The sequence below is a fragment of the Octodon degus genome, unplaced genomic scaffold (assembly GCF_000260255.1).
Source record: "Octodon degus isolate 3935 unplaced genomic scaffold, OctDeg1.0 scaffold00002, whole genome shotgun sequence".
Lineage (NCBI taxonomy): Eukaryota > Metazoa > Chordata > Mammalia > Rodentia > Octodontidae > Octodon > Octodon degus.
Window position 1 is genome coordinate 10,612,680 of NW_004524578.1, and position 10,358 is coordinate 10,623,037.

The 10,358-nt window shown below is 42.8% G+C and overlaps 1 pseudogene; it reads left to right on the plus strand.

Moving 5' to 3' along the window:
* Positions 1–3,506: 3,506 nt before the first annotated feature.
* Positions 3,507–3,655, plus strand: LOC111816262 (annotated as a pseudogene).
* The last annotated feature ends 6,703 nt before the right edge of the window (positions 3,656–10,358 follow it).

The window sequence follows — 10,358 nt, forward strand, 5'->3', positions numbered from 1 at the left end:
GAGTTGAACAAAATTAACTTGAAATCACGTTGAAGCTCAGAGACTGAAGAAATCTGACTCATTGCAAATTACATATTGAATGTAAGTGTTGGTGGTCTATAACCTTACCAGGTAATAACAATTTGTCTTTTGGTTAAATGCAGCGTCAGACTTACATAGCAGTTCCTTTCAAGTCTCTCTTTAATTTAGCAATGAAAGAAATTGGAGGTTTGATCCAATATTTCCAGATATAAAAGTGCAATGTTTTCTGAAGTCATTTGATCATTTATTGTGTAGCTCGTTTTCTTGGATTCTCTTTGATGTCTCAGGTTGATTCTTCAAACAGAAATTCAAATTAAATTTAAATGAGACAATCTGATTTCCCAGACCTAAGAGAGCATTCACAAATATGAAAGAGACAGCAGGGCAGCGGCCCAATTCTTGGCTGGTAGGGGGATAGGTAGAAGGCTGGAGGGGAGAGGGGGGAAGCTCCAGTTAATAAGAGTATTAACCTGAAGAGCTCAGTATAAATCTCATGGCCCATTTCATTGAAAGCTCTTTATACCCAAAAAAATACCATTATTACAAATTCTCACTACTTCCACTACTCTGTAGCTATCTATCTATATATATATTTTTTGTTTGTTTTTCAAAATTAAATCACAATATTAAACTCACTGTTTGAAAAACTTATGCATATGCTGCTCAGACCCATGTAGCATAAAGGAAATTGCATGATCCAGGCTAGACCAGTTGGTGTCCTAGTTATGTTTTCTTAAGCAATTGTTGTGTAATGAGTAAACCATGGTAGGAAACTTCATGCTGTGCCTCTCAATACAAGGTTGTAAAGCCATCGCTTGAACCTGGACTGACAACAGTGAGCTGTGATAGAAGCGTGACTTCTGAGCTAGTTATAAGGAGCTTTGTAGTTTCTGCTTTGCTCTCTTGGAACATTCTTTCCAGAGAAAGTCCATCACTAATGGATGAAATCCAACTTCTGCAAACCGCCATGCTGTGAGGAAGCCCAACTTATACAGGTAGAAAAGCCCATGAAGAACCAAATGCCCAGCCATGCTCAGGAGCTCCAGCTGTGCCAGCCACAGTGCCAAAGATGACAGCGGGCAACACACCTTGGGCACAGGGTAGGACAGAACCAAGGAATCACACACAGGCTGGGACAATCTGGACGGAGATCCTAGGAATGTTGTCCCAGTCATCTCTTCCTCTCCAAGCCACTGAAGCAGAGGTGACTGTGGAAGACAGAGGCACTATCATTAATGGAGTTAGATCGCACACAGATCCCTGACCCACAAATTGTGAACTAAGAACACATTTGTGGTTTAAGTTATTAAGGTGGTATTAATTTCTTGTGGAGTGTTAAATAAGCAGGGCATAGTTAAAATCACAAGATACCATTTTCCTTTCTTCTGAAAGGGGAAGAAAATGAGGCTCACCACTGCAGCCACTTGGAGCTGTCCATAAAAATCCTTTCTTCCCATTTGCTGAGACAATGCTGCCCAGATAAGAAACTACCGGACTCTCTTACAGCTACAGGGAAACTATAGGACTGTGTTCTGGAAAAAGAGAAAGAAGAGGAAATCTGACATCGCAGAGCTAGACAATCATCTTAAAAGAGAGAGAATACATCCTCTATTCTCTCATTCTCCCTTCTACTGAGGATATTAATGTGAGATCTGGAGGTTGAACAGGGACGTGGAACTCAAAGGAGACATCCCGAGCACCATGGACATCAAGACAGGAGACCTGTGTAGGCGTCACCTGTAGTGACCTCTGGAATTCTTTTTTGTAATTTATACAACTTATCTTGTTTTAGTCTCTGATTCTCTTACCTCACATGAGGTAAGCACAGGGAGCCCACATGGAGAGGGCTAAGTGTGAAATGTACAGAAAACCTTCTGTCTTATTTTCAACAAATATCATTGTACACTTGTACCTTCCACTCTTCCCTTCCTCTTGAAGTGAAACTGCAACAAATTCCAATCTTTATAAAACTGCTTAACCTCCTATTACCTTATTGGAAATTAAAAATAAATAAATAGATTCAAAGTATGATGCCACTTCTGATTGTGGAGGTGAGTAGAACTACTTCATGTACAAAAAAGAAAATACATATTTGAGTGGACCTGTCCTCAAAGCTCCAGCTGGCAAACAGGAGTGCCATGCTCTTATAGAAAAAGTAAGTAATTGTGGGAACAGGAAAATTTGGGTGATACTAAGGCTCCTAGAGCATCTATTAGTGTCTCCAGCTAACTGTATAAACAAGGTATCCCCTTCTCCTACGGAAGGTGAGACAAGAAGGGGGCGATTCCACAGCACTGGGGAATATAAATAGTGAGCCTCATAGCAGAAAGCAGTACTGCACATCCCGGCCTGTCTATGGAGTCTCCCTGAGCTCCTCACACCCACCCCTGCTGTGGGTCCTTCCTCCACGCTCTTCCTCCTTTGTATTCTTTGAGTGGTTGTTTCAGCTTTTGCTTACTGGCCCTGACATTCCTACCCGCCATCTAGTGCAATGATGGGTTATAATAGTTGCTCAGTGAATTTCTGTTAAGTAAGTAAGTGAGTGTGAAAGCGTTTGGGCTTCTAGACCAAACAGATACATCACTTAGGGAATCCTCTGCCATGCTGCACCCTTCTAGTAACTGCTATGTATTTACTACCTAATAGTTGGACATAAATACACATTATATCATTTCTCTAAACAGCATAGCTAAATCAGGTCAGTTTAATGCAATCTATAAGTGACAAATTTGCGAAATGTCTCTCTATAAAACTAATTTGAGACAACCACTAGCATAAACTTAATGAAGTCTGAGAAGAAAAAGAACTTCGAAGTGGTCTGATTTCCCCACCGGGAAAGTTACTGAATTGCGTGCAATAATCTCTATTTTCTTTAGGTGATGAATTTAAGCATTTTGAAATTGCAGGAGGAAAATTGAGAAAGATAGAACTAGAGTGAGAAAAAATGGGTAAAACTGAGCCATCGCAATTATGCCAGCCAGAGTGAGACCAGCCCATTACAAGAGAATATTATCTCAGTGAGGCCTTGAGCAGGACCTATAACAACACATGAATTACGTAGCTAGACTACAAAATGAAATAAGAAATGTCTGTATTTTTATCCATTTATAATTATTAAAATCTATGGAATCTCTTTGGTACAGCCAGTATGACAAAAATACTGTGCACCACTTTTAAATTTAAAAACAAAAAATATTTCTAAGGCCCGCCAGATAGTTCAGCAGACTAAAGCACTTGCTTAGGCAGAGCACAGCAGCCAGGTTTTGATCCCTAGTGAGCCGTGCTGGCCCTGCCCTCAGGGAGCTCTGAGACAGTGATTGAGACTGGGTGTGGTGGCGCACCCCTGAAATCCCGGTGCTTGGGAGGCTGAAAACAAGAGAATCACTAGGAATCTGAACTACATAATGGGACCTTGTATAGCCTCTATATCCTGTCCTAAATACATTTTTAAAAAATATTTATTTATTTTTTTAGAGTAAGGTCTTAGCTTTGTGCAGTGGCAGTATCGTAGCCAATGAGGTTTATCCGAGGCGCAATTGTTGCTAATAGAGTAAGGTCTTACTATGCAGCTTGAACTTGTAGTGATCCTATCTCAGCCTCCCCAGGGCTGGGATTGCAGACACGTGCCACCACGCCCGATCTTAGTGGCTGGCACGGCATGTGGTGCTAGGGATCATACCAGGGTCCTTGTGCTTGCCGGGTGCTTAGACTACCAAGCTATCTCCCCAGTCCCAATGCACCATTTTAAATTTTAGAAAAATCATTGTACGTATAATATATGACAATATGTCAACTTCATCTTATCCTTTTATGTAAACAATTAGACATCTATGAGACTTAGCCATCATATAAAAGTTTCTGTCTGCAAACTCAACTCTCAGCAACGTATTTTTATAACCCTTATAGGAAAAACATCCTTTTGAACAATAAAGAAATCAAATGGCAAATGGCAGCATCTTCATTGACTTATGGGAACTGTAGGTTTTAGATTAATTCTATCAACCTCTTCAAAACTGAACTAAAACTCTTAGTTTCCCTAGAAAGTGTCCTTTCCTTGTGTGTGGTGAAATCCACCTCTTCCCACTCTCTCTTCTTTTCTAGCAGCATCAGTGCAGTGGCATTATCTGTCCTTAGACAGGAAAACAGCAGCACTGAGAGTAAGTGCTCTTTGCAGTCGAACCCCACTACAGTGCAGAAGAGTGTTTTCCTAGGGACAGACTAGCCGTGAGCACCAGGGAGAGTGATTCTCCTCATCCTGCAGCAAGCGGCAGTCACTCTGAATTCGCAGTGACTCTCTTCTGTCCCTGTGCAGCATCCTCAGCCCCAGTCACTAGCAGCTCTTCCTGAAGGAATGACTCAGCCTTGCCAGAGTACGCCATGCTGCCTTTGGACCCTGGATGGGGAAACTTGAGACCAACGTAACCGATGAAGGCCAACAGTGATGCTATGAGAAGATGCCTGTTGTACTCGGGGTGCCAGGGCGCTAGTTGTATGTGGAGGTCACACACAGAAAACTGCAAACAAAAGAAGCATTGTCAGTCAATTCCACCCGGTCTGCCTACTATACTTCTACAGCCCTTTCAAGACTGCCCTGGTCCCATGATATCTCCTCTTGAAAACCTTCTTGAATTCTACAAGTAGTTAGTGCTTCATTATCTGCAATCCTGAAATGTTTTGCACCTGTTACTGTTTTCTCTATGTATCCGACAGTCAGGGGAGTTGCATGTCCAGGCACTCTCTGAGCACAGTCCTATCTAAGCCTGTCCTAGAATGCAGTTGCGGCGGCTTCTGATAAGCTCAGAGCCATGTTACTCCACTCCAGTGTGCTTAAAGGAGAAGAAGACGGTCAGCACTAGGGTCTGGATCTCACCAGCTCCAGCCTAGAAAGCAGCTTCCTCACTGTTGCAGTGTTTTCTGCTGTTGGCCCGCCTGTCATTTCCCCCTGCACTTGGGATCGCTCAGTGCTCTTGATCGGCCTGGCTACTCCAACATTCTCACACCCCTCCTTAACACTCTCATTCTTCCTGAAGGGACAGTGGACTAACTTCCCTGTTCTTGCAGCCATTTCTTTTTTATGACTAACCATTTCTTCTTTCTATTACTTATAAGGTTTTTCCTCTTTCAGCAGAAAATCCTTCCCAGTAACTCCACTGTCCTTGAGGACTTTTTTGTGTGACATCAATCAACCCTTCTCTGGGAGGGACAAGTCATTGGTTTACTGGACTATGTGCAATGTGCATGAGACCTTTTAGGATAAAAGCAAGATATCTCTCAGTGGAATTGCTGAATCAAGGCTCTAAAATCCAGGAGTATCTCTGGCACTCTGAGTTATGTTCTCTCTCTCTCTCTCTCTCTCTCTCTCTCTCTCTCTCTCTCTCCCTCAATTGATAAACTAGATTTCTTGCTCATCTTGAACATGGCAAACACACCCTCAACTTTGGGAATTTCCACTCACTGCTCCCTTTAGGTGAACTGCTCTTCCTCCAAGAAGACACTTGAAGGTCTTTTCTCAGTGTCGTATCTTTAATGAGATGTTTCCCAAATACCCATTTAAAATCGAGCCCAATGTGTTCAACCTCTACTGATCCTCCCTTATTGCTTTGTCTCTATGAAGTATATCATCTATAATATTTCATGTAATTTTTTGTGTTTTTATTTACGTTCACTAGAAAGAAAGATCCATGAAAACAGATACCTTAGCCTATCACAGCTAAAATGGTCTCTGGAACACAACAGATGATGGATAGACAGATGGACACTGATTGGAGAGTGGGAAGGATGAATGTATAGGTCAGTGAATGGATGGATAAAAGGTTCAATGATTGCTTAGATGGGATAAAAAGATGAATCATTGGATGAATAGATGGATGAATGTATGGACTGATTTATTTGTCTTTTTTTTCTTCTTTTTGTCTCTTTGAGATAGGGTCTTGCTATGCAGTTCAGCCTAAACTTACACTCCCTTTGTAGCCCAGGCTGGTCTCAAACTCACAATGCTCCTCCTGCGTCAATCCCCAGAGTGCTGGGATTACAGGTGTAAGTCACCAGGCCTGGCTATTTGTCTATTTTAACTTTCAATTTACATGACCAACAAAGTCTTGCACATCTGCTATCACTGTAAAATTTACTACAACCCTGCTGCCCCCTGCTATGTGTGTCCACCTTTAAAATCCAACTCCTACTTCAGAATTGTACTCCAGCAATTCTTGAAATTTTTACACAGTTTATTGCTGTGTCTGTTCATCTAGTTCCCTGTTCAGTTCTATGTCCTGCAAGTCCAGAGTTCTATAGCAGTGGACACTCTTTTAAGTTTCAAGATGACAGCAAATGCATTACAGTTAATCATGCTGTGCCCATTAAATCATCCCAGTGACTAAATAAAACCTTGGCAAACACCCACGAGAGTGTGATGCTGCTAAAATTAGCATTAACTTACTTCTAGCAGTGGTCAGAGCCAGGATATGGATGTGTAACTTAAGAAGCTGAAAATAAAGCCGCCTTCCAAGGGTTAAACTAATTAAATGAACACATGATAGGAGGTGACAGAAATTACTTTGAGGCTCAGGGGAAAGTCACTTCCCTACAGCCTGGTTAGCTATATTAACACATCTAAGAGGAAGCCTATGTCAGCCGAGGAGGGCGCTTCCTGGAGATTAGGGTGAGGATGAAATGTGTGTGGGCTCCTCAACACTGTCCAGCAGAAGAAGGGATGAAGATGCTGTTGCTTGACTTGTCTTCACTCTGACGTGTGCACTGGGTGACAGCAGCTCAGACAGAGTGAGCAGAAGCCCAGGGAGAGCTTAGCGAAACAGATTGCTGGATTCCATCCAGAATTGCTGAGGTCCCAGGTCTGGGTGGGCCTGGGAAAGCAGGCATCCAACATGCCACCTGGGGGTGCTGATCCTGCTGACACGGGAAGACTCAGGAATACTGCGGGGCAACCCAGAGACACGGCTCCATTCCATCTGGCTTCCAGGAACTAGAAGGATCATGTTCTTTGCAAGTGTAAAGATATCATATGAAAATGGAAGGGTCGGTGAGATAGCTCAGCAGACTAAGCGCCTGCTTTGGCAAGCGCGGGGACCAGGGTTCCATTCCCAGTCCCACATGCCTCCCCGGCCCCATGCCCAGGCATGCTGAGCCAGCCACGCATCCAGGCGTGGGGGCGCGTGCCTGTAAACCCCGCACTGGGGAGGCTGAAAACAGGAGGATCGCTACAAGTAACAGCTGCATAGTGAGACTCTGTCCCAAATACATAAATGGATAAAAAAAAGAAAGAAAAGAAAGTGGGCATACATAGGCATAAGCACACTTACAGGTTCTATAAAATATGAGACATTTACAGCCTTGGAATTTTAATTTCTGCCTCTATAAAGCTAGTTATCTCAAACAGAGTCTCCCACTATAATTTCTGCCACCTGGTCAATAGTAAAATCTAAATATTGGCAAATTATTTGGGAGTTTTCCAGTACAAAGAGTAGTTCAAAACTTGGAAAATCGCTTATGCTTTTACAACAAGGAACACATCGTATACATTATTATTATTATTATTTGTTTTGTAATTATTCCTTTTGTTTACTATTAATCAAAGGCCTATTGCCAATGTCACATAAGGGCCAGCCAAATAGCCCAGAGGATTAAAGCGCCTGCTTAGGCAGACACATTGGCCAGGGTTTGGTTCCCTGATTTGCTGTGCTGGCCCCACCTCCGTGGCCCGCTGAGATGGCGATTGAGACTGGGCATTGTGGGTTGTGGAGCGAGCCTGTAATCCCAGCTCTTGGGAGGCTCTAAACAGGAGGATCTCTATGAGTCCAACCTGCTAACATACTCGGTGCTCTCCGCAGCTTCAGATGTATTTCTCAGATGAAGCAACTTCGTCCTTGTGAGTTTAGTTGACGGAAGCTCCTGAGCGACAGAAGACCATGTCAGACAACCTGGCTCAACCTGTCACGCCCCTCATCACCAGCCTTTGACGAGTGACAATTGGGAAAATTGTAGTAAGTGCCTATAAGCTTTTTATTATTCAATGGGTTTTTAATTGAACAACTATTAAGAAAATATGCACCTGCAGAGATCATTTTCCAAAACAAAATGTTAGAAGTCCTCTTGCTCATATAAATGTTATCTCTTAAGAAGCATTCTTTAATATTGTTTGGATATCTATCTGCTTGGCTCATTTCTTTTCATTTTTCCAGCGACTATATTAACCGTAATAAGTCAGTGTTCTACCAACTGAAGTAACTCCTTCTGCTCAATAGTAGTGGAAATAGTAATAATTTGTACGATACTGTAAGGAAGCTAATTATCACGGTGAGGTCTTTGGGACACTGTGAAACACCTGATTAGTCATTCCTCACTGATTTCTATGCCTTTTTTTTTTTCCAGTTTGTCACTGCGAGGCTTTAGGAGTTCACAACGACTTGCCTAAGGCTATGTGGTGATTAGGTGGCGGGTGGAGCTCTGAGGCCGTCTTTTTGCTGCCTTATGGACCCAGCTTTTAACTCCCACACCATGCAAGGCTCATCCTCACAGATTGCAGAGAGGGCCACAGCGGAGACAGGCGGGCCTACCTCCCCTCGGGTGACTCCAGGAGCCAGCCCCGCCTCCTCCCCGCCTGCTCCGGGCCTTCTGGGATCTGGAACAGCGTGTGGCCTGCTCTGGAGACCACCTTGCCCCTGGTTGGCAAGGAGCAGCGTATGCCTCCCGAGGTCTGTTTCAAATCCAGGGCATGTGCTTCTCTTTTTTTGGCTTTCTACTCAAACCATGAGCCATGGCCTCAACTTCCTTCCTAACTCTCACGCAGAATATGTCTTGCTCCAGGAAACTGGTGAGGAAGGCCCACATAGCTGGGAACATGTTATTTCTGAGTGTGTCTGCAAGACTATTTCTACAAAGAACAGCATATGTATTGGGAAACTTAGCAGGCAACACTTCCCAAGGAGGAGGACCCGCTCTGACTGCCGTGGGACCTACTCAGAACCCAGAGGAGGAGGCAAATTTCAGCCCAATGACCCACTGTCTCCTTTCCTCTGATGTCATCGCTCCTTGTTCTCTAGCCTTGGACTCCGAACAAAGCTTATGTCATCTGTCCCTGATTCTCAGGTCTCTAGCCTCAGACTGAAGGACACCAACTCCCCCGGCTCTCCAACTTTTAGACAGCAGGTAGTGTTATTTTGAGCCTCTATACCCGTGAGAACCGATGTCCATAATAAATCTCCTCCTGCACATACACCTGTGTACCTCTTTGCCCCCCTTTGTATCTACCTAGAAATCTAGTAATCTAGCTCCATCCCGTTGACTCTGTTCCTCTGGAGAATCCTCACCAGGACACTTCTTCCCATGGGCCTTCTTTAACTAATTCCCCTTGTCTCCCTTCCCTCAAAGGACAGACAATTTGATTCTTCCCTACTCCCGTTCTCTCATGATTTGAGCACATACTAAATGCTCTATTCCTTCACCAATATGCAGCCACCTTTACTGATTCTCTTGTCTTTTCTCCTGTCTATTTTTTTTCTCCTAAATTCGTTAGTAAATGGGACTTGTCATATTTACTTTTTACAACAAAGGTCTTGGCACAGGAATCAGGCAACAGAATCATACATTTCTAGGTGAAAGTCTACAATTTACAGTGTATACCATCTGCCCATTAAGTTATGGGTTCTGCCCAACAGCAGCAAATCCACTGATTTTTATTTTAAGGTTCTGATTGCTCTAAGCAAGGGAAGATGGTAATACTGACCATCCAGCAGCATATCTCCAAACCAGAGAACTGATTTTTTAATTTTTTTTTATCATTTTTGTTTTATTGGGAAACAAATATCAATGAGACAGTTTCAAAACTGATTAGTAGGACATTTTCAATAATTAATACATTGTACATTGTTATTTTCTTAGTGGTTATCCATAGTACAAGAAGCAGACATGATATCCTGTCCAAACACTATTACTATAAATCTTTCTTCTCATTGAATTAAGCGAAAGTAGCTGTATATCTATTCTAACTATTCTGTATATACAAATACAAAATGGTCCTTCCTTTGTATCCCCTTTTTTCGTTTAGCCGTGTCGGAGATGGGTATTCTATTGGCATCTAAATACTACAGGTGCTTGCATTCAGCAAAACAATCCAACACAGTCCAACAGTCCACGATAGTAGTGGGTTATCTGCAGAAGTTGTTGACTAGAGCCTCTTACAGCTCAGTATATTAATATGGCTTTACTCTACTTGTTATATAGGTTTTGCTTTATCTTGGTCTTAGCCATCCAGCAGAAAAGTATAAAAACAAGGTGTATATAAAGTAAACCAGGGAACTGAGATCCAAAATATTTTCAAGCAT